Source organism: Grammomys surdaster, unplaced genomic scaffold, assembly GCF_004785775.1.
Source record: "Grammomys surdaster isolate TR1022 unplaced genomic scaffold, NIH_TR_1.0 67, whole genome shotgun sequence".
NCBI lineage: Eukaryota > Metazoa > Chordata > Mammalia > Rodentia > Muridae > Grammomys > Grammomys surdaster.
This window is the reverse complement of record NW_021604569.1, coordinates 4,820,060-4,839,725: the sequence shown is the minus strand read 5'-3', so window position 1 is coordinate 4,839,725 and position 19,666 is coordinate 4,820,060. Positions and strand designations below refer to the sequence as shown.

Genomic DNA, 19,666 nt, shown 5'->3' with positions numbered 1-19,666 from the left:
AGAGGGGCCTCTTGAACCAATGCTTTATAGTCTACCAAGTATTTTAAACATTCTTATTTTAGACAATTGTTTTTGTAATGGATATACTAAAGGTGATCATTTTATTTTATTGCTAGTCATTGCTGACTGAAATATTTTTGCCATATGAAAGTAATTACTGTGACTATATTACTTTTCTAACCTGTTCATGTTGGGTCCCAAATACTCACAGTATGAAATTCTTCCACCCTGTTTAAAGAAAAAAGAGTCATTGGTTATCATGCTCTGACCTTCCTTACATAGAGACACACAATGATTATGCAGTTTCCTTTGTCTTTCTTCTTTCATATGTTCCCTGTATATGTGGCTTTTTTTCTTTTCTTTTTCTCTTTACTTTCTTTCTTTTTTTATTTTAGTGGTTGCGGGAATAGTCTAACCTTGTGTGGTAGCATGAGACAGTGATCAGTGAGAAATGAAGTAATTGACATGAATACCATACATCAGGAAAGGCAGAAAATCATTTCAGGTCATCACGAGAAATAAAAAAAAATAGTTTATACCATGTCTAAAACTGGAAGGAAAAAAAAGAAGGAAAAAAGAGAGTAGAAAAGGGGAGTGAAAGAAGGAAAGAAAGAGACAGGGTCAGATGGATGGGTGGAGGGAGAGAGAGAGGAGGGTGACACCTGATGAGAGAACCAGTATTTTCAGATTTGAAGTCCCAAGTCAACCCTGCCCTGTTCACTGTGCCCCTCCAGGTAGAACCACACCACATCAGAAAGTCTGAGTTATAAACAATGACAAAGGAAGCCATCAGAGCAAATAATGCATGTTGGCTTTCTGTTCTCACCAGCTATGTCCTCAGCTCCAACTCAGCAGAACATTAGAACAGAAGCACAAAGGACAAGGCTGGACAGAAGGGAACTACCCATCAGGGGTGAGCTCTTACTCATTGAGTTTTGCTTCATAGACTAAATTCATCCTTTTGTGGCACCACAGTTTATTCTGTACCCATGGGTTACATTGAAAAAGTCACCCAGATCTCCCTAGGATCAGATGTTCATGCCAGAAGGAAGAAGAAGAGGATATATTTCAGTTGCTAGTCTCTGAGGTGGCCACACTCTCAATGTCATGGCTTGGAACAGCTGTGGCCTCTGTTCTGATGGCCTCTGTCATGACTTGCAAGAACTCAGCCCCCTTTGCTCAGGAAATATACAGAGCCTTGCCCCAGTTTTATAATCTACGATTCCATGCAAAGATCTGATATATTCTGATTTTTTTCCCATTCATTTCTATACTTTAAATTTTTATTTCATAAAAAACATAAACTACACTGTCTGGGGCCAATGTCTTTAAAGAAACTGGCTTCTTAGAACTTTGCCTATGTTGCTGCTAAGGGCTTCAAACTGTGCTTGTGGCTAGAAAAAAAAATGAGCCTAATAAAGCAACTAATAGACACTTGACACTTGAGTTTAGTCTTTGAAACAGCCCTCTTGGAGTGGATGTTACACCCACAGTCTCAAAATCATTCTGTCAACTGGTGAGTGAGGGCAGAACCCTCCTTCTAAACCCCTATGCTAGGGGATATGATGTTTAGAAGATGATTCCATCACGCAGTGTCAGCATGCTATGGTGCTTGCTTTGTTACTTTGTTCTAGACTGAAATTATATAAATCAAGTACCTTCATAACTGTGTCAATCTACAGAAATTAAGACACCAATTCACCAGAAGCAAAGAAGGAAAAGATGTTGATTTTTCTTTTCCAAATCTGGTCACTCTGGCAGCCAAAGCAATGCTTGTATTTTTGTAGAACTCCAAACAGGGGTAGACAGAAATTTGTGTTTATGTCCTTATGAGGAACTTGGGCCCAGCATCCTGAGAACCCAGCCTACAAGTGAAGCAGGTGCTTGGCAGATACTGGAGAAGATACAACCTGAGAAAGGAGTGAGGAGAAGAGAGCTGGGTCCTGGGAAAAGCCCATGACTGACACATCTTCTCCTGGCAGGACAAAGGAGGGGAGAGACATGGGGTGGGGGAGGGCATGGGGCAGGCCAGTTAAGTACACAGCACCCATAGAGATGGAAGTTGTAGGAAGTGGCCAAGTCCACAGATAAGCAAAGACAGGTTAGAAAGATGTGAGGTTTAACACAAGGTTCACTTTCAATGGCAACACAGTAACACAATCAGGTAGGCTGAGGACTAAGTGAATTTAAGAGAATAGGAGGTGGGCATCCATCTCCTGTTTGAGAAACTGGGACATGACAAGAGAAGGCAGAGTCTGCCTGGAAGAGCTGCAGGTCCAAGAAGGGGGGAAAGGAAAAGTAAGCCACTTACATTGGAAAACTACTACTAGCCAACTCATTTGAAAGTGAGCAAGGATTAAATTAGTAAATGTAAAAAGCTTTCAGTACTAGCTGTCCAGGTGGCTCAGAGGGTAAAAGCACTTTACATGGAGTCTAACGGCCTGAGTTCAATCCTGGGATCCACATGGTAGAAGGACAGGACTGAGCCCTCAGGCTGTCTGCTGACCTCTGGTTAGTTTCCTACTGCACCTCTTACACACAAATAAATAAGTAAATAATAAATAAATAAATAAATAAATAAATAAATGTAACAAAATTTTAAATTTCATTTTTTAATCAGGTCTGTTTCACAATTGCATGATTTTATTTTTAAAACTGTCTTCAAAAGTCCTCTGAAGTAGATCTTATTGTTTCTCCCATCCATGAGGGTTATCAGTGTTCTGGGGTACAATGGCTTAGTGATAAAGCTCTCTACCTGTGTCTTCTGTACTCTCATCCTCCTGGTTTCCTTCTATATGAAATTAAATCTTCAACAAAGAAATAGTGGCTGAACCACGTTTTCAATACTAAGGATGAATACAGGTTTTTAGAAACGTAAACAGGGGTCTAGAGAGATGGCTCAGAGATTAAGAGCACTGACTGCTCTTCCTGAGGTCCTGAATTCAATTCCTAGCAACCACATGGTGTCTCACAATCATCTGTAATGGGATTCCATGTCTTCTTCTGGTGTGTCTGAAGACAGCTACAGTGCATACACACACACACACACACACACACACACACACACACACATCTTTAGTAATGTAAACAGTTCTTTCCTTATAAATATCCTAACACACACTGCACACCCTAGCAGAAGTTATATTTCCCTGCTCCCTATGCAACTATAGTGATGGGCAGGATTGTGTACAGCCAGCACACACCTGGTATACACAGCAGCATTGCTCTCCTACCAAACATGTATAGACAATTAATTTTCAAAGATATCAGTCTCTCCTACATATCTTAAGATTGACATCTACACTGTAGGTCAACTGGAATAATCATATCAACAATTTTTTATAACCAAAACCATCTAAAGTAAGATTTTCATAAAGGATAATTAAGCAAGCTAATATTGTAAGAAGTCGAATACACAATAAGAATATGTGCGGAAATACCTGCTTTGTGTAATTCAGAACTGGTGTTTCAGGAGATTAACAATTATGATCGCCAGTCCTCTTCTGATTCTATAATACTCCACACAATCTTTTTAAAATTACTTTATTAACCTTTCCTCCTAGCACAGAAGTGCCCGATTATAGATAATATTTCCAAATCATCTGAGGTGTAAGTGTGTTTGATTTGCTCGGTAATTATTTGTCTACTTTATTACACTGGTCGAGCATACAAGCTCCTTGACCAGCTCTACCTCAAGTCCAGTTAAGAACAGGGTCATACCCTTTTGTCCACCATTCCATTCGAGGCCCAAAGTATATGAAATTTCCCTATCAGAGACAGGGTCAGTGCATGGGAAGAGAGCACATTTTAAATACAGAAGCATCATTTAGTGCCCTGTCATTAAAGTTTTAAGAACCCTAGGGTTAATGGAAAGAATATTGTTCATAAGCAAATGATGATGTTTATTTCCCATGTGACTAGGACATGGGGGTTGATGAACCCTAAATTCTTATCTGCCCCTTGTTCACACCATCTAGGACATTGCTTGCATTTTGGTGTGACTCATGTAAGCATTTGGGAACATCTACAGGAGCACATACAGACAGAAAGACTGTAGTGGGCTTAGAAAGAGTACACCCCAAGCCCTGCCATTTCCACAGGGACTTAGCCAAGAGAAGCTGAAAATCAGTCTTAGATCTGCAGAGGGAAAGTGCCTGTTGCAACTTCATAGCTGTACTTACAGATGACAGGGTAATCGGATGGAACAGGGCATGTGGCTCACTGAGGAAGGCCAGCACCAGGATAAAAATGCAAACCCAAGAGACCCTATGTATTGTCCACAATCAACAAATCTTGAAATTTCCATATGTAGAAGGATTCCAGGGCTGTGTTAGTAATACAGGAATCCACCGGTCAGCTCAGTCACCCATGGAATTACAGTGTAAGGTATGGATGCCAGTATTTTAGACCCAAACCGAGCATAAAAAACACAAAATAAAATTCAGTGTCAGCATAAAGTTGACAGCGAATGATTATAACAGCTTCGAAGCTTGAAAAAGAGTGTAAATAACTAGGATCCCCACGGGCTCACTCAGCCTGCATACACAACAAACCTGATGGACAGTCTCTGCGGTAAAGGCACAACAAGGCACTGGGAAGATGCGAAGATTCTGCCAGCCAAAGAGCCTTGACTGTCACCTTTCTGACTAAATCAGCTCCTTCCATGCAGGGAGGGAAGCAGGGCCCTGGGTGCACCTCAGCAAGGCCAAGGTCGCTCCGCCTTGAAGCAGAAATGTTAATTATCGGCTCTTCCGTGGTTATCAAGGCGCCACAACCCCACCAGCGTTTGCACTCTGCGAATACGCCTCTCTCTGATCTTTAATCCTTAGCACTTTGAGTCCACAAAAGATTGTGATTCTGCCCAACTCTGCTCATTTTTACAGCGTAAAAATGAGGGCAAAGGAAAACAGTTCCCCTGCCCCGATACAAGTGCAAACTTAGTTGGGTCCTTGGAAGGAAAAGGAATTTGTTCTCCTTTGTATGTGGGCATACATACAAATGTGCACACGCCTGTGCTGAGAAAAAGACCCGTGCTACCTGGTTTTGGCCTCAATCATGAGTGGGAAGGCAGCTTTGAGAAGGCAACGTGCCATCATCACTAATAGATACAAACACAAAGGACAAAAGAAAGCAGACAGGTCTTCTATATGTGCCCAGAGACCACTCCACAGGTTTGCAATTGCTTTACAAGATAATTAATCAATTAGCAAATGATCCTTTCCTCCTTTGTTATTTATGAGCCAGGAGAACTACATCTCTGAATGCAATGGCAGGCCACTTGTATTCAAACTTTGCCCTTCAAACACATTGGTCTTATTTATCTGAATTGAGCAGATGCTTTGCAATGCCAGCCTGTTGTGACTGGACTGTTTGCTATTAGAACCTGAGTAAGATTTATGCTAAGCAAAAGAACATAAATATGACATCCTATAGACATTCATGATGATCAACTGTGTTGTATCATCTCCAGCCATGACTACTTGTTCATATAGGAAAAGAGGGAGCAAATACGCTTGACATTGCTAAAAGGAGAACTATAGTCATTGGAAGGACAGGCGAAGATGAGGCTCACAGTGCTGTTGCTCTAGAGTACAACTCTGGGGTCTTAGAATGCAATCAAATTGTTGCAGTGTGTATATACTGTTTATAGGCTCAACACTTATGTCCTTCAGAGCTACCACATTATCTGTGACTGCTCTTTGGAACGCAAAGATGTCAAGCAGCTTTTGCTGAGAAACTGGAATGTTTATCGGAGGTCCCTCAGATACAAAAAGCTCTCAGAACCTAATTTGAGCCTTAGTCAAGGGCTAAGACTCAGCAACACTTTTACCTCTTGGCACTGTAGGGTGCCTGTCCTATAAAATAGGAAAGCAGAAAAGAGCTGGATGTGTTGATTGACATGCGCCTGTAATTCCAGCACTCAGGAGGCTGAGCTAGGAGGATAGGAGTTAGAGGCTAGCCTGGATGAAAGGGTGAGTCAGCCTCTCTCTCTCTCTCTCTCTCTCTCTCTCTCTCTCTCTCTCTCTCTCTCTCTCTCTTTCTCTCTGAAAAAAAAACCAATAAGAAAAGAAAAAAGAAAAGAAATGGATGGGAAGGAAAAGGAGGGGAGCTGTGTGGTTATTTTTCTTTCTTTGTGCTGTGATCACCTCTGTGTTTCCCCATCTTTTAGGAGATCTGTTGCCAGGGGGATAATACGGGACATCTATCTACCTTAGCCACCTTTTAAAAGCAAAGAAGGTTCTCAGAACCACACAGATATTTCATTAGCCAACTAATCAGAAAGTCTTCGTCTACGACTCACTTTTGAGATGATAATTAAATATAATTTCACTCCATTGTGCACAGAACAAGGACATTTCTGGTCCACCGTTACAGCTAGGAAATACTAACTCCAGGTATACACATGCCCTAACAGCTGCGGTTTCAACCCATTCACAGAGCCAAATATTAGACATCCTGCATGTTCTATATTTACAATTCATGATAGTAGCAAAATTACAGTTATAATATAGCAACAAAAATAGTGCTATGGTTGGGATTTGCCACAGCATGAGGAACTGTACTAAAGGGTCTCAGTATCGGGGAGGTTGAGAGTCACTCTCTTAGTGACTTCAGTATGGGCTGAGAGACCTACAAGCAGTCATTTGACTGGGAGATAACAATAGAAGAGTATTGTGGAAAACTTCCCTACCCTTTCTCTCTGTTAAGAAAAGACTTAAGGACAGACAGAAATATAATTTGAAAGTTGAAAGAACTATAAGACCTCATAACTAAGAATATTAAGGGAAAGCTCATTAAGATAAGAAGACCCTTAAACAAGGTGCAAACTCCACCCCTCTTTTTACCTTAAAAGGAGAATAGAACAAAGACTGGTCAAATGGGAACAGAAACAAGTGCTCCTCACCATTGAGTTCACACAGGAGAATCAAAATCACAACAGTGAATCTTGGACACATTACTTCTTAGCAAAATTAGCATAACCCAGCACATCCGAGCATTAAAATTTAAAAGGTATTTCAAACTGTCCTCGGATCATCAGCAGAGTCATGTCACAGATTTTTTTTTTATTGGTTCGGAAGCCTAGGTGTAATTGTATTAATATTTTAATGTTTGATACATATTGCCTGTGATACATTGCTTGCATAAATAAAAAGCACCAGCATTCAATTGCCAATGAAATAATCACAAAGTCAAGATCTTTATTATATCATGCATTATTTAATTACAATAATCAGAGCCCTTTTGAAGGTAAAACAAGATTAAAAAGGTTTTGTTTTATTGGATCTATATATTTGATTTAAACTTTACATGTTAGCTTTACATTAAGAATTTATAAGGCATCAGTTCAAATGGTGCTATTATAAGAGTTTATTTCTTTTATAATTAGTACAGTACTCTTAAAGTACTCTGACTATAAGATAATATTTCAGTATTTTAATGAGCTTTTTAAGTGTAATTGATGTAACAATCATTGAATTACACATTTATACCTGAAGAATAATGAAGGAAACATTTTAATGAGAAATTTAATCATTATTAGCAAATGATCTACTAAACTGCCATTTGCTGACATTTAAAAGCTTAATAGCAGAAACCTGTATTTTCCTCCATTGGCATCAACATTGATAGTGATTACTTTTCTGTTATTCCGATTACCCAGGTTAACTTGCTACCATCACTAATTTATTTATAAATTTGAGAAAACTTTCTTTCCCCGCCCTTGTCAGCTCCTTCCAGAAAGAGTGGGGCTTGACACTTGGAAGGATAATTTAAATAAATTAGCCCCTTTCCAGCCTGCAGCAGTTTGCAGCATAAAAGCTTTCTTTCTTGTGACTATTCACGCTTGCATCAGCTTGATTTTGATGAATGCCCTGCGAATTCCCTGATAGTACCTCAGACAGAGATCTTAGACCAATGTCAACAGAGGTTTCAAAGCTCCTTCATTTCTAGCACACATCAGCATTCAAGGCCTAAGAGGCAGTTGGGGTGCAGGGGGAGCCAACTATGGGGCTAAGTTTCGCTGATGGGTTCAGCAGAACACCCATGCCAAGGGGAAATGGCTTAGAATGGAGACATTGGATTGAACTCTGCAACAGTGTGTTTTGAAGCCGCAGAGACCCCAAGACAATACCAAATGGGCTGGTTTTACATAATCCCTGTAGGCCAGGAGAAACTTCATGCAAGCTCAGTATTGGAACTGAGGACTTGTCAGTGCCAACCCTGGTCAGTATGTACACTGGGAAGGCATGGTATCTTGGGAAAGGACCAAAATGGTCTCTGCTTTCCACTCCACCTTCATCAGTGGACAGCGTGCCTTAATGTTTTGGTAAGGGACAGTCATTTTCAGACTACTTAAGCAGAGCAGATGTCAAGGTCAAGGAACAGTGTACATAAGTCTCTGACAGAGTTCATCCATCTAGATGGAAGAAAGTGTTTGGGTAGAAAAACATGGTTAAATAGCCAATACACAGATGAGTCCTCTCTCTCTCTCTCTCTCTCTCTCTCTCTCTCTCTCTCTCTCTCTCTCTCTGTGTGTGTATGATGTGGGGGGTGGGGTATAAGTGCTTTCAGAAATCAGAATCAGACCTCAGACCCCCAGAAGCTGTGAGGTGCCCAACATAAATGTTAGGAACTAAGCTTTGGTCCTCTGCAGGAACAGCCAGTGTTCTTTTTCTTCTGACTCACCTCTTCAGCCCCAGTACGAATTTTTAAAAGTATCTCATTTTAACTGTCTGACAACTTTCATTACACACTTGCATATAGGTATATAATTGCTTTCATCGTGTTCTGCCCTTGCTCCTTTTAAATCCCCTTCCTCACTATCCTCCTCCCTTCCACACCCTGATGGTGCCTCATTTATCTTCATTCCCTCTGACTCCCTCCCTTCCACATAGGAGAGGGAATGGACAATCATATTTTTGAGTGTTGGGTTTAGAATAATAATGGGAGTGGTCAAAAACAACAGATCACAGCACATGTCTCCCATAAGTCCTCTACTTTGACAATCTCCTAAAGTCCCTCTCAGTCCAGAGGTGCTGTGTTTGGCACAGTGCTCCGCTCTCCTTCCCTCTCTTCTCCTCCCTTCCCCTCTGTTCTCTCTTTTCCTCCTCTTACTCCTCTCCACCCTTCCTTTCACGAGTCCTCAAAAAGATTTTCAGAATTTAGACATATTTGACTGTTCTCTCATATAACTGAGAGAGCTTGATTCTGTGACTGATTATGCAGCATAGCCAGTGCAGGACAGACTGTCCTATCCTAGTGAGTATCCAACATCCAGCCTTCATACTGCAAATAAATCAGTAGATTATGATACTAACAAACGACCTGCAGAGAGTATTAAGGAGAGACAGATAGACTGACTATCTTGGAAGTGAAAGGAAAAATGGAGAGGAGACAGCCCAACTTCTTCATTTGTTGGTTTAGATGGAGTATGATTACTATTGTTGTTCATTATGGTGGACAAAATTGTCAACATCTAAACACACTATTCATAATGTATTGGGTCATATTAAAAGATCATTCACAAATAACTTCTGCTCCTATACTGGAAAGTAAAATTGTAATAGACCAATAGCAAGAGAGTTCTCTTCTAATTACAGAATGATAGTTACCTATACAATAGCCCGTATGTAATGTCAGAAAGAATTTAGGGTGGCACAGAAATTTATTTATTTATTGACATTTGTTGAGAGTTAAATCACATATGTTTACAGCTACAATATACATTCATAAGAAGGTAGGATACTTTTAAATAACTTTCTTGTAATAATTTTACATAGATATACATCTTACCACACATCAAAACTATTACATCGAAGAAAATCTAATGATATGTGGTGAGCAATGTGGAGTGTATTCTCAGAGACTCTAGAGGATTTGCCATCAGGAAGTCTTAGCCAAATATTTAGAATTTGGTATTATTCCGCTGTGGGACAATCTACTGAGATACTCTCAAGCATTAACTATGAGCCACCAAATTTCTATCAACATACTGTTTGTGTTACAGCACAGTTACAGACATGCCTATGCATTAGAACAGTTTCTCTAGTCTCAAGATGAGAGGCATAAGTTTCTTCAGGATAAATAAATAAATTCCTATTATTATTATTCTGTGCAGCACCAAGCCAATGCACAATAGAATGAAGCACTGTCTAGAATATGGAAGAACATTGCCTCCTGAGAGCATAATGGAGTGAGCTAGGGCAGTAAGTAGCGCTACTCAAACAGCAGTGTAGTGATAAAGGGCAGTCCCGTGAATTGTGTGATGGTTGTGGATGCAATTTAATTCCTTCAAGTGTGCCACAAAATATTCTGGTATTCAAAAGTGTGCCATTAATGCAAAAAGAGGGCACATAGGTGGGAATCAGAGAAAACTACACCAAGAATGAGTTCAAAAGAAAGGTGACATTTGAGCGAAGCACAGTATTTTATAAACAGTTAGGGATTCTCTTTTCTCTAATCACCTTGGATTTACTCACTGTGTTGGACTCCCAAAGACTAACTCATCCAGTTAGAAAACCAGACATAAACAAATGGTACTTTTAAAAAATGTACTTTTAAAAGGCTCCATCTAAAGGCTGTGGGAGTAGGAGATGAAAACCGTGGAGAAGGTTAGTGATGGTTAACCTCAGGGCAGCATCATGTTGCTGCCAACAAAGGTGGTCAGTGACAGGTTCGTACAACAGCTGCCAGGCCATGCTCCCATTCAGGAGATGTCCTCATTACACAAAAGCTTACATAGAAGATCAGAGACACAGTTATGAAGGGAGATTTCCTTCTTCAACTCTCATTCAAGGAGATATTTCACACACACATACACACACACACACACACACACACACACACAATGAAAGTTCCCTATGTAGTCCCAGGTAAATATGAGCCCAATTAAAGCTCTGGCTCTCCTTCATTGGCCTCATCTGAGCTATGAAAACCACATTTGAAATGGGTACACTTAGACTTATACTTCACTCACACACATGCACACTTATGCACATGCACGCACACACTCACATGATACACACACAATCTCACAAATAAACACACTTACACAATCATAGTCACACATTCACATACTCGCACACACTCACATAGTCATACTCTCACACACACTCACACTCACATATGGTCACACACACTCATAGTCACACTTACACACTCACATACTCTCATACATTCACACACACATACTCTCTCACACATTCATGCATACTCCTGCTCACTCACATTCTCATACACTCACTCACACACACTCACACACACTCATAGTCACACTCACACACTCTCACACACATACACTCTCACACACTCATACACACACTTATTCACACACTCACTCACATGGACATGCATGCAGGAGTACACACACACACACACACACACACACACACACTTTTTCCTGGGAGAACACATAATATGCCTCTAAGCTCCTGTCTTTCTAGGAAACCACTTCCTCTAATGACTTGTTTAACTGGCCCACTGACTTGTGGCTGCACCATTTCCCAGAAATGTGTAATTTGCTGTTAATTACTTTCAAGAGGATACTTGGGTGAGATATTTGTTTGAAGGGGAGCCTGAATTCCATTTGAGTCAAAAAATGTATTCATCAGAGAAGTTAAACATAGTTAGCAGTATCTGAAGGACTGATGGTGCCTATTACTTACCAGTAGTTGTAAGTGAAGAATCAAGGTCCTCTTTTGGAACAGTGCTGGTGTGGGGATGAGTCAGTTAATGAGAAATGCAGGTGCTAGAGCAAAGACTAAGAGTCACCCAGAGAGGACTCAATTTCCAAGGGAGAACTACTGGCCTCTGGTGTAGTCTACACAGTGTGTCTACACAGTAGTTGTTTATACAGACTTAGTTATAATCCTTTTATTTTTATGATCTATGGATAAATCATACTTCTGATTTTTTATTTAAAATCATCCCAAAGACTTTTTTTTGAACAGTGACAGGTTCTTCTTGCAACAGATTCCAGGGTGTGATCCCATTGAGGAGATGTCCTCAATCCAAAACAGCTTACACAGAAGAACAGAAACACAGTCATGAAGGAGCTTCCCCTTTCTGCAACTCTCATCTAAGGAGATATTTTTCACAACACAAAAACTGCAGAGTACTACAACAGAAAAAGTCAAACCCAGAGAGACAGATTTCATGAAACATGCTTCTGGGCCAGCAAATCAGAAGTAGTGGCAACAACTACTCCTCCTGTACACCTCCTATCTCTTGTCAAAGGTAGGAGATTTTTGGTACAGGTATTGGTACCTGTACCAATACCTAATGGTATTGAGGTGGGCGGCTCAAGAGGTTAAGCCTTCCTGAGGTGGTACTCTTGGAGAACAGGGTTATGGTGACTATGAATGTCTTTGTGAATGGATATGAGAACTGTCATCTTTACAGGGATATAGTCTTTAAAAACATCAGCAGAAGAAAGGAAGATGGGATGTATTCTATGAGGACTCATCTATGAAGCATAAAGCAAGCTGTTACTTAGAAATGTCTAGCACCAAGCATGTACAAAAGCTTGAACTTCTCTCTCTCTCAAAGCCGAAAAGAGAAGCAGGATGTCTGCTGTCATTCCACTCTTTCTCTGGACAGTCAAAGCTTCAACAAGCAGCATGCTGGAAATGTGTACAGACAGGCTCTGATAACCCTGGAGTGGAAACATTAATTCTGAGCTAAAATTTTTTTCAAAGTTATTTTTTTTTCCTTTTTCAAACCTGACAACCATTTCCACGTTAACGTCCTAGAACCTTTCAAAACATAAACTGAGGACTTAATGTGGTACTTTGTAATTGCTAGGACTTTTATTAGTAATATTTAATTTCAGCTTTGTAGATCAGTCAGAAAAAAAACTGAGTGACATGCTTAAAAAGCAAGTGATCCTGTGAAATAGAGTCAAGCCCCAGAACAATTTTGGAGCTCTGGATGTTAAAAAAATAAAAGCCTGACTAAAATAAGTCATGCAAGCAAGCAGTAAATCTTCCCACCAAGTCCTCAAAAAGTTGGTTGAATACGAGTTTCGGAGCTTAGGATTTAGCTGTTTATTTTGAGAGCAAAGCCATGGGTCTGCTAAGAAAAACCTACACCCATTTTTATGGCGTGACTTTTTATTATAGGAGCCTCGTGTGGAGGTGTTCCAGATACAGCTTGGGCTATAGTAAATGCTACAGAACAGAGCTGCCATTGCTGAGTGGGTGAAAACTTTTGGGTCAGGCTACTTAGAAGTGTTCTTGCACATATCACTCTACCAATTGAAAACACATGTAGGTCACTGTGGAGGGGAAAAATCTTCAGTTCCATTAGAGTTTATCAAAACAGAATTTAGAATTAGGTCCCATGATTTCTGTTTCTGGTGAGAAGCTGCTCAGTGAGCAACAAGGATGTAAACTTGACTTAGATCATTTAACCAGAATGAGGGAAACATGTCCATACTATCCTCTACTTAAAAAAAGAAAAAGGAAAAGAAACCTACAAAGGCTAGGTGAAAGCGACCATCATATCTTCTAAGACACTTATGTGTTTATGTATCAGACAACTAAGGGCTGTAGTCTCCAAGTACAGGGAAACAAAGAATGAACCCCTTAGTAACAACATAAGGTGAAAAACCTTCAGAGCCCAGACAAATCCTCAGCTATGGGCACAGAACTAGGATCCTAGAGAACCATAGCATGGAGAGTTCACAGGGAAGAGTAACAGTGACAAGAATTGCCCAGAGATTCGTGGGGTTAACCTGAATGCTCACCAGCATTGGCTTATGAGGAAATTAAGGAAAACCAGAGGAAGAATCATCTAAATGAATCAGAGAGATACTGCTAGGTAGCTAGCCAGGGCTGGGGGATCTGTTCCTGGCAGCAGGATGGGATACCCCATAATGTCCAGAACAGGTTGAAGGGGACACTGGAGTCCTTGCTACACAAATAGGAACCATCCAGGGCTTGGTTCAAACCCTGTTCTGAAGTAAGTCTGTCAAAGTAATGCTCTTCAAAGTTAAGCATTGTAGACAACATAGCAAAAACCTACAACAGATCAGGAAGGGAATTAAAAAACAATCCATATGGAATACGCAAACTCATAGTGCCAAAGATTGTCAGACACACCAAGATGGGGAAATAAATAAATAAATAAATAAATAAATAAAAAGATTTCTCACTCTAATCCAAACATGATGGCATCAGCATCTCACATAGGACAAGGGATGACATGAGTGATAAGGTTAGTCCAAACTACATAGTGAGAATAGACCCTCCCATTATATAGCTAACCAAAATATAGCCTGAGGAACTCTGTTATTGCTCTCACAGCAGATGAGCGGGCACTAGAATAAAGGATATTAACAGTTCATAATGAGAAGGACATTATGGCTATTCTAAGTGTTCATGTACCTAACAAAAGACTTTTAAAACACATGAAGAATTGCAGGGGGACAGGGGAGAGAAGGAGTGAGACAGAGAGACAGAGAGAGGCAGAGAGAGAGAGAGTTCAATATCCCTTTCTCAATAATTGATAGAATAACAATCAGTAAAAACATAATGATTTTGACCTATTTTATGCACAAAAAATATATACTACACACCTGAGAATACATATTCTTTTCAAAACACCAAACACCAAGATAGCTCATAATCCAGGATACAAAGTATCTCCTCATAAATTTAAAAGAATTCAAGCCTTGAAAAACATGTTTTTTAACTACAACAAAATTAAGTTGGAAAATGAAAACAGTAAGATTTATTATCAGTTCTGAAATATTTGGAAATTTTAAGAGAATTCTAAATAAACCATAAGTTAAGAAAATAAAAAGAAACTAAAAAGTCATCTGAGCTGAGTAAAAATGAAAATATAATATATCAAAACTGGCAGAATTCAGTATAGTAGTATTTGAATTGGAAAAAGACATTTTAACAGAAAGTTCCCATGTTTAAAAACAGTATAGACATCTAAATCAATAAAGCCTAGCTTATACCTTAAGAAACAAAAACAAGAGGCACATTAAAAAGTGAATTAAACTGAAGGAAGGAAATAGTAAGTATCACAGCAAAATCAATGAAATAGATAACATCATCAAAACAGCCATGAACTTACCCTCCAGCTGAGCCCTGAAGAATGGAGTATGTGGTTTGCATGCCAGGAAGAAGCTAGGAAAAACAGCGCCTCACCAAACCCACCACGGTAAACATGCATGCAGCATGTTTGTGGGACATTCCAGAATCTGCAGTTAAACTAAAGATGTATGGAGTGTAGAAACTATTTTTGCAGAATGAGAAGAGAAGAGGAGAGAGGGAGAACAAACATAAGGCTCAAAGCTGGAAACAGAACAGAGACTCTGGGCGTTGTGCACCATGACTCAGCAGTACAAACTGGATTCTAATCATCATGGAAACCATTAAGTGGATTAGCATTGAAGGGTGTTGCAGCCAAATCCTTATTACCAAAGATCGTTTGGGGGAAAGTATGGAAATCAAATATCAGAGAAGGAAGCTGACAGTGAGCAGTGTCAGAGAGCAACACTCAGTTCCTGTTCTTGCCCTAACAGAAGCCAAGGAACTTGGTGGCAAGAGAGAACACAAGGTTATAGCTTCAGAACCTCAGACAGAAACCTGAACCAGGGGGCCTGGAGACAGAGCAGTGGAAGATGATTGGTCACAGGAATCTGACAGGGATATTGTGGAGTTAAATTATATATTGGCAGCAAGGAAGTTCCTCTTTGGAGCTCCAGCTCCTAGACTTAAGCTCCCTTTTCTACCATCAAAGCAAGCAAACATACATGAAGTCCTTCTCACAGAGTCACATAGACTTTCCTCCCCACCTTTCCTCCTTAAGAGACCTTCATGGTTCAAACACATTTACCCGTATCTGTGATAATTTCCCTCACTCACCATCAGACCCTTAGTGACCTTGATCCCTTCTGTAAACTTAGCTTCCCCTTGCCACATCAACATAACATCTTGGGCTTTGGGACATGCATACATATTTTAGGAGACCAATTTTCTCCTTGCTCTAAAGCTATTGCAAAGCCCCATGTAAGAGAGGAGGAAGACCCAAAGGGTGGTGGTGGTAGTAGAAGACAGAAAGGAAAGAAAGTCTTAGAGAGTGACCTTTAAGTGCCTAACTTAAAGGATGGAAGGATTTATTTAGTGTGCTTGGAGGATACAGGACATGAGCATAAATATAGGACTTAATATTCATTAATATTCAATAATTAAGTTTGAAAGACATAGTTAAAGATTATTTCATTAGCCACTTGAGGTCAGTTTCTCATATGTGACTATCAAGTTCTTACAGTGCACTTGAACTTAACCAAAGGGCCAAGAAGCAATCATAAACTTCTTATAGAATATTAAGAGTGGGCTGTGCCAAGGTGTGCTGGAAATGTGGAACTGAAGTGCAGAAAAGTAGTAACTTTGAGAGATAGGATGCGAGCATTGCCAGATAATTTGAAGTCACTATCAGAAGTCCCTCCTTGTAAGTTATCCCACAGGGTAAAGGCAGGCACACACAGGAACATCATGGTATCTGCCTGTTGTCCTAGTTGTTACTTGAGATTTTGTCGGGGGGCCAGGAAAATATACCCTGGAGCTAAAAACACTTGGCTTGGGCAGCCTGCCCTCTGCCACCGTGAGAACAACAGTCACTTCCTTGTTCTCAGCATGCTTGCACAGAGCTTGCGGCTTACCACGGAGAGTTCAGCTTGTCCCCTTACCCAACCCCTTACTCAAGCCCCTTACCCAAATGTTCCCTTACCCAATTTTAGTTTTCCATTCCCCACCCAGCCACAAGTTCCCTAACCCAGTTCCCTAAACCCTTGCCACATGTCCCAAGAGGCCACCCCCTCCTCCTACTCCCTACAGTATATCTTGTAGCAGCTTCTGCAATAAAGTGAGACCTTGACAAGATTCAGCTGGCTCTGTGCCTTCTTTCTCCTTGCTTGGTCTCGCGCCTCTTTCTCCCCTGTTTCTTCCCATTAGGCTCGCCTTCTCCGAGGGACCCTGCGACAAAAGCTGCCCCGCGGGACGGGGCAAGATTTCATGTGAGAACAGAAATCTCTTTCTGGGTCTTCAAAGCCAGCAATAATTTGTCAAGTCCTCTTGTAGAGTCACATGGCTCTTCTTTCTGTGCCCCAGTTCCTCTTCAAAAGACTCTGGTTGGTTCAACTGGTCTCATTCCCATAATTAACTTAGCTTAATGGAAAACAAAATACCACTAACAAAAAAACAAAAAAACAAAAAAACAAAAAAAAAACAACCATAATTCAGTTGATTGGGCCAATAAGAATCACAAGGATGCAAGTGTAGCTGCAAAATCCTGAGGAGAGGCATTCCCTGAACCAAGGGATGCAGTGAGAAATCCAAAGAGCACAGGAAAAGCTGTACCCTATTCAACAAAGGTCTCTGAGGCATGGGGAAGCACATGGCTTTCTAGTGCCACATTCTAGAGGGCAACGGTTTTGATGTTTGTGTACGGGTCACTTTAGCATCAGAACAGCATTAGTACAAGTTGGAGACTGCAGGTCAGGAGTGGTCCCATCTCTTTGTGCAGCATTTTTACCCATCACCTTCCTATCCTTCTGTTCTAAACTTACACAGACTTTTATTCTCTTCAGAGAACTAAGCAACAGGAAGCAGAGAGTAGCCCTTGCTACACCAGACCTGGAAGGGCCCTGATTTTGAACTTCCCAGTCTTTAGAACTATGAGAAAATAATTCTATTTCTTATAAATTGCTCGGACTCAGGCAATTTCTTATAGCAGTACTGCACAGAATTAGCTACCATCTTCTATCTGATATGAACACCTATGAGAACACATGCTTATTGCACCAGATCTCAGGTTTCTGTTTAAGATTTGAGGCATCTGAGGATTCTGTGAGAGTCTAATTGAATATGGGTAGCACTGAAAGGTATGGCTGAATTCCCCACCAAGAACATGTGCAGGGAAAATAATTAGACAGGATGATAAGGTTAATACATCTAGAAATAAAGGTCATTTAAAAGACAAAATCCCAAGGTAGTACAGGAAAAATTCACAGGAATGTAAACAGGGCAAAGCAAATACCACGAGCAATAGAACATCCATGACCAAACCTTAGGGTCCATAGGTACGGCTGGGAGTGTCAGGGGAGGCCAGGGGGACTGATGAAGTATCAAGCCTTCATTCATTTTCTTCTATTGTGCAACCTTCACAACCCCAAATAAGCTTCACGGCTGTGGCTGTGGTGACATATGAGCAGGGATGTGTGGCATGAACAGAGGTGAGCAATAAAAGTGAAGCAAACGAGCAAAAATAGATCAAAAATGACAAAAATGATGTGTTTTCATTGTTAAGAGATGTAGTGAAATTCGCATCTGGTGAATTCCAGTCCAGCATTTCCATGATATATCTTTTATAATTTCTCTCTAATTATAATGAAAATCATTTTTCAATGTAATTTTGCAATAAAACTGTTTCTTTATTTCTCATTACATAAGAACATGATCTCATCCAGTTGTGGAGCAGGCTTACAATGTGTGCTCTGTATCTTCTCTTCCTTACCATTTAATCTCTTCATAGTCTACAGATGTCAAGAGGTTCAGATTAAGCTTGTTAAAGATCTGCTTCACTCGAACTCACTGATGATTATTTATTTAGCAGTTTTATGTAACCCTGTCATTGCTAAGCACTCTATTAATTTGCCGAGGGACAAATCAACACTAGTTATTTTTCTACCGGCTATTAGACTCGGTGCTGCTGCTTGCTACAAACCACTTGCCAGTTAATTATAAATTATGGGTCCTCTTTGCCTATATTAATTGATATCTCCTCTGCCATTGTAATACTAGACAAATAAATTGAAGGCAAGATTTATTAAGCAGTGTATGCCTTGTGTCTCTTGATTAGTATTCTTTACTTTTTTAACATTTATACTTGTTTATACAGATTTGACAGAGCAATGCATTAAAGAAATGATCTTTAGGGTGTTTTGTGGTTAGAGAAAAAGGAAAGCACGGAAAGAACTAGAAAAATTTAATAGACTCACAATTCATTGCAAGCAGCTTCTAAAACGCTGCTGACTCGTGTGCTAAAACTTGGTAGTGACAGACTCCTAATTATGCAGAAGCTAATGTTCAAGAGGGTTTAAAGTCTATGAGTCTCATTGTTATGAGATAAACTGATAGGAACGTCACCTCGGATCTATCTTGCTTTGCTCACACAATGTCCTTTAGTTGTATATTTTCATCTGGTTACACATGCTTCTGTATTCAGAACCCTTTTATCCTCTAAGCGTTCATTTTGTTTAAATGGAGACTTGCTACATTGTTTATGTGCAGGTGTAATACGTTATGACAAAGATATACTACAGCTATTTTTAATTTTCAGCAGCAGGAATTCTAGATGGCACTAGCACAGAACCCGCACCCTTCCAACTGAGGCCACAAAGGAACTAGAGTCAGAATTTAAGGGAGATAGGAGGGGAAATTTACCAAATAAAGTCTTATTTGCTTGCTGCCTGGACTGTATCAAGCATCAAAGAACTGTAAACTTAGTGGAATGGTTTACCTCAGCTTGTCTTTATTATATAATATGTCAAAGGGCATGAGGACCCAGCCCCATATTGAAAGATTCAGTCTCTGAAATCCTAGTTTTGTACATAATTTCTCCACTTAATTGACAGTTTTGACCCAACTTCCTT

The 19,666-nt window shown here is 40.1% G+C and overlaps 1 long non-coding RNA gene across 2 annotated transcripts in view; it reads right to left on the bottom strand.

Moving 5' to 3' along the window:
- Window positions 1-15,587, bottom strand: part of LOC114629658 — a 67,306-nt gene extending 51,719 nt beyond the window's left edge. The window contains exons 1-2 of one of the 2 annotated variants that reach the window (XR_003712702.1): window positions 15,085-15,587; window positions 11,664-11,707 (exon numbers count right to left, since the gene is read on the bottom strand). This is a non-coding gene — a long non-coding RNA (uncharacterized LOC114629658). The remainder of the gene's footprint in view (window positions 1-11,663; window positions 11,708-15,084) is intronic. The other variant, XR_003712700.1, reaches the window with a different exon arrangement.
- Between the last annotated feature and the right edge of the window lie 4,079 nt (window positions 15,588-19,666).